This window comes from Aplysia californica, unplaced genomic scaffold, assembly GCF_000002075.1.
Source record: "Aplysia californica isolate F4 #8 unplaced genomic scaffold, AplCal3.0 scaffold00190, whole genome shotgun sequence".
NCBI classification, from domain to species: domain Eukaryota; kingdom Metazoa; phylum Mollusca; class Gastropoda; order Aplysiida; family Aplysiidae; genus Aplysia; species Aplysia californica.
Genome location: NW_004797460.1, coordinates 726467 through 731404, shown reverse-complemented (window position 1 = coordinate 731404; position 4938 = coordinate 726467). Strand labels below are relative to the sequence as shown.

Here is a 4938-nt window from a genome sequence, read left to right as displayed (position 1 = left end):
ACCCCCCCCCCCCCGAAAAAAGACAGGAGTGTCAGATTTATCAGAAGATACTACAGCACAATGTGAAAAAATAACCCATGACAAAGGTACAGAATCGGAACTGCATGAGTACATCTTGTTTTGCTGGTCCTATAAATGAAGAACTTATCTCTCTCTCCTCTCTCTCTCTCTCTCTCTCTCTCTCTCTCTCTCTCTCTCTCTCTCTCTCTCTCTCTCTCTCTCTCTCTCTCTCTCCTTTTTCTCATCCCGTCTTCCTTTACTTCTGATTCCCAAACAGAAAAAAGACAGAAAAAGACAAATTCATACATTCAAAAAGAGACGACATTGCTATAGGGGAGGAACATTGTGTGTACAAATTTTACTGTTCAGCTTTTTCTGTATTTTCTTTAAATAAAAAGTTATCAGAAGTGGGATTCGAACCCATGCCCACAGAAGTGGACTGCGACCTGAACGTAGCGCCTTAGACCACTCGGCCATCCTGACTGTTGAAGTGACACGGGTCTCCTGTTACTCATGTCCAGTAGAGAAACATATTGAATTCTCGTTACTTTTTTTTCTCTTTCTCTACTAAGATGTCATCTCGTCCCTTTTAATATAAATATAAGAGAAACCTAAAGAACATAATATCGTACTCTTAAGCTATGCTGTTATTTGTTTTTGGATCTACCTAAGTTTGAGTGAATTTATTTTCCTCTTTTGGGTTCTTTAAATGTCTATATGACAAAAGCATTGCTGTCTTTAACTGGCCTGCAGTCAACACAATAGAAACATCACATCCAAAGATAGAAAAAGAAAGAAATTAAGTTTTGCAGTAACAGGATGTCTCTCTCATTCTCCATTTAACTCTCATCCACCCCCCCCCCTCTCTCTCTCTCTCGCTCTCTCTCTCGTTATCTCTCTCTCTCTCTCTCTCTCTCTCTCTCTCTCTCTCTCTCTCTCCTTTTTCTCATCTCGTCTTCCTTTACTTCTGATTCCCAAACAGAAAAAAGACAAAAAGACAAATTCATAAATTCAAAAAGAGACTACATTGCTATAGGGGAGGAACATTATGTATAGGAATTTTTATGCATAAACCTATCTGTATTTTATGTAAGCAAAAAGTTGTTCGCTGTGGGATTCGGACTCACTAATGCAGAAGTAGACTGCAGCTAGAAAAAGAATCTATGAAATAATTAGATTATTTGGAAAAACTAAAAAGTTATAGGAACAGAATCTATGAATACAGCGAATTTTCTACTCTCTCAAAAACTAAAAACGTATAATAAACTAAAACAAAAAATTACCCAGTATTGATAATTCAATGTGTCGCTCAAACTGTAGGTTCAGTGAGCAAAAAGTTGTCAGAAGTGGGATTCGAACCCCACGCCCACAGAAGTGGACTGCGACCTGAACGCAGCGCCTTAGACCACTCGGCCATCCTGACTGTTGAAGTGACAGATGTCTCCTGTTAATAATGTTCAGTACTGACACATACTGTATATATTACATTCTCTCTACTTTTTTTCTTTCATTGAGATGTCATCCGTCCCGTTCAATGAAAATATATTTAGAAACTTAAAGAACATAATATCGCACTCTTTAGCTATGGTGTTATTTGATTTTGGTTCTACTTCAGTTTGTGTGAATTTATTTCCCTCTTTTGACTCCTTAAAGGGACTTGACAAAAACATTTGGTGGTTTTCACTGGCCTTCACTCATCCTATCAGAAACCTCACATCTAAACAACAACAACAATAACAACAAAAGAAATTACGAAGTTTTGCAGTCACAGGATGTCTCTCTCCCTTTATCTGTCACCCTCCCCCTCCCCTCCCTGTGTCTCTCTCAGTCTCTGTCTCTGTCTCTGTCTCTCTCTAGCTCTTTATCTCTCTCTGTCTCTGTCTCTCTCTCTATCTACCTCTGTCTCTCTCTCTGTCTCCCCTCTTCCCTTCACCTCTCCTTCTGTCTTTATCTATCTCTATCTCTCTTTCTATCTATCATTTCCACCTCTCAAACCCCCGTTTCTCTCAGTCTCTGTATCTGTCTGTCTGTCTGTCTGTCTGTCTGTCTGTCTGTCTGTCTGTCTGTCTGTCTGTCTGTCTGTCTGTCTGTCTCTCTCTCTCTCTCTCTCTCTGTTTCTCTCTCTCTCTCTCTCTCTCTCTCTCTCTCTCTCTATCTATCTATCTATATATCTATCTCTCTCTCCCTTTCCCTTGTCCACTTGGTCTTACCTTCCTTTTATCTGGGCCACATACCAAAAAATCAAACACCTCTTCCCCTCCCCACCGCCACCCCCCCCCAAAAAAAAAACACCGTAAGTAGTGTCAGATTTATAAGAAAAACCTAGAGTATAATTTTTAAAAACAACAACAACATGACACAGGTCCTGAAGCGGAACTGCATGAATACGTCCAGTTTTGCTGGTCCTATAAATGAAGAACGTATCAGAATAAAAGAATATGGGAAATATTTTTCCTGTAGATTTGTTTATTTCATCCTGAGTTGCCGCTCTATTTCTTTACTTTGTTTTCAGTAAAGAAAAAGTTGGTAAGAAGCAGGATTCGAACTCACTCCATCAGAAGTAGACTGCAGTTAGAAAAGCTATAGAATAATTAGATAATTTGGAGAAAAAAAAACAACAACTACAAAGCTAGAAATGGAATCTACGTACACAGCGACTTTTTCTGGTCTGTTAATGACGCAAGTATCAGAAACCAAGAACTTACAATAAACAAGAAAAAATTTTTTTTCTGTATTTATTTTTGTCAATGCTTCGCCCAAACTGTACTTTCAGTGAGCAAAAAGTTGTCAGAAGTGGGATTCGAACCCACGCCCACAGAAGTGGACTGCGACCTGAACGCAGCGCCTTAGACCACTCGGCCATCCTAACTGTTGAAGTAACACGGGTTTACTATTACTCATGATCAGTACAGACACATACAAACAAACATACATATTGCATTCTCGTTACTTTTTTTTTGTCCACTGAGATGTGACCTCGTCCCCGTCAATAAAAATAGAAATAAATGTAGTTAGAAACTTAGAGAACATAATGTCGCACTTTTAAGCTATGCCTTTATTTGGTTTTGGGTCCACCTAAGTTTGTGTGAGTTTATTTTCCTCTTTTGGGTCCTATAAAAGACCTGTGGCAAAAACATTTTGGTGGCTTTAACTGGCCCACAGTAATCACACCAGAAAAACCATATCTAAATTTTTACAAAAGAAATGAAGTTTTGAAGTCACAGGATGTCTTTCTCTCCCTTTATCTCTCACCCTACCCCCACCCCCATTATCTCTCTCTTTCTCCCTCTCTCTCTCTCTCTCTCTCTCTCTCTCTCTCTCTCTCTCTCTCTCTCTCTCTCTCTCTCTCTCTCTCTCTCTCTGTGTGTGTGTCTGTCTCTCCCTGTCTCTCTCTATTTGTCTTTCTCTTTTTGGCTCTCTCTGTCTCTCTCTGTCTGTCTGTCAGTCTCTCTCTGTCTGTCTGTCTGTCAGTCTCTCTCTCTCTGTGTCTCCTTTTTTCATTCCGTCTTCCTTTATTTCTGGTTCCCGAACAGAAAAAGACAGAAAAAGACAAATTTATAAATTCAAAAATAGACTACATAGCTATAGGGGAGGAACAATATGTATACACATTTTACTGTTCAGCTCTTTCTGTATTTTCCGTACATAAAACGTTGTTAGAAGTGGGATTCGAACTCACTCCCGCAGAAGTAGACTGCAGTCATAAAAAGGAGCAATAGAATAATTTGATCATTTGAAAAAAATACATCAAAGCAGAATCTACGTGCACTGCCAATTTTTCTGTTTTATTTTAATGAAGCACATGAGAAACCAAAAACTTACAATTAACTAAAGCAAAAGATTTTTCTGTATTATTTTTTTAATGCGTCGCTCATACTGTACTTTCAGTGAGCAAAAAGTTGTCAGAAGTGGGATTCGAACCCACGCCCACAGAAGTGGACTGCGACCTGAACGCAGCGCCTTAGACCACTCGGCCATCCTGACTGTTGAAGTGACACGGGTCTCATGTTACTCATGTTCAGTACAAGGCATATTACGTTTTGATTTCTCGTTACTTTTTGTTCTTTGTCCATTGGGATGTGATCTCGTCCCTTTCAATAAACATAAATTCATAGTAAGAAACTTGAAGAACAATATCGCACTTTTAAGCTAAACTGTTATTTGTTTTGGGGTTTACATAGGCATTCTCATATCGGCTTGATGCTATCAGTGCTGCCGGTGGTGGCCACATTTAGCACTTGTAAAACAAGAAATAAAAACTGAAGGTATGTACAACACATGTGTCCAAGCTAGCATTTTCTATTGTTTATCGTTTTTTTTTAATATTGCGGGATGATTTTCGCGTATTACTTTTTAATCACGTTGTAAATTTTTTTTAAAGTTTTACGATGAGAAAGTGTTTAATGTGCATCTTTAACCGTAGTTTCAGAAAGCAAAAAACCTTAGACCACTCGGCCACCCTGACCGTTAATACCACACAAGTCTACTGCCGTTCATTTTTAGCACAGACACATAGGGCCTACATATAATTGAATTCTTGGAGCGTAGATCTGAATCGTGTTTATGTTGATGGTCTTTCTCCGTGTGAATGAAGCCATGATGACCCACTTTCCGTGTGCTTGGTTCCCATCAAGTAAGTGGCTTCTGGATATACGGACTTACTCAAAAAGATTCCAATTCCATCGCATAGTGCCTGTCCATCCTTCCAGAATATAATATATGTTTCCACGAGTTGAGCTGCTTTTGTCTAGACTTTATAAAGCGGGTTTAGCTGACTCCTAGTATGTGCAGCCTGTATCTCTTCATCTCTTGTGACACTTGAGAACTCTTTCCTGCTTTATACATGGTGCGAACATTCAACGCCGCTGTTGGGAGAGACTTGTTCAGAAGTGAAGGTTTCGGGTCAGGAGAGTCCTTTCGGTTTCGTCCACTGTCCTC

The 4938-nt window shown here is 39.4% G+C and overlaps 4 non-coding genes across 4 annotated transcripts; all 4 read right to left on the bottom strand.

Annotated features, from left to right (window-relative positions):
- Positions 1-399: 399 nt before the first annotated feature.
- TRNAL-CAG lies at positions 400-483 on the bottom strand. Its single transcript has one exon. It is a non-coding gene; the product is annotated as a tRNA-Leu (tRNA).
- Positions 484-1338: 855 nt separating this feature from the next.
- On the bottom strand, positions 1339-1423 carry TRNAL-CAG. The gene has a single exon. It is a non-coding gene; the product is annotated as a tRNA-Leu (tRNA).
- A 1362-nt stretch (positions 1424-2785) lies between these two features.
- Positions 2786-2869, bottom strand: TRNAL-CAG. Its single transcript has one exon. It is a non-coding gene; the product is annotated as a tRNA-Leu (tRNA).
- A 1031-nt stretch (positions 2870-3900) lies between these two features.
- TRNAL-CAG lies at positions 3901-3984 on the bottom strand. Its single transcript has one exon. It is a non-coding gene; the product is annotated as a tRNA-Leu (tRNA).
- Positions 3985-4938: the final 954 nt, after the last annotated feature.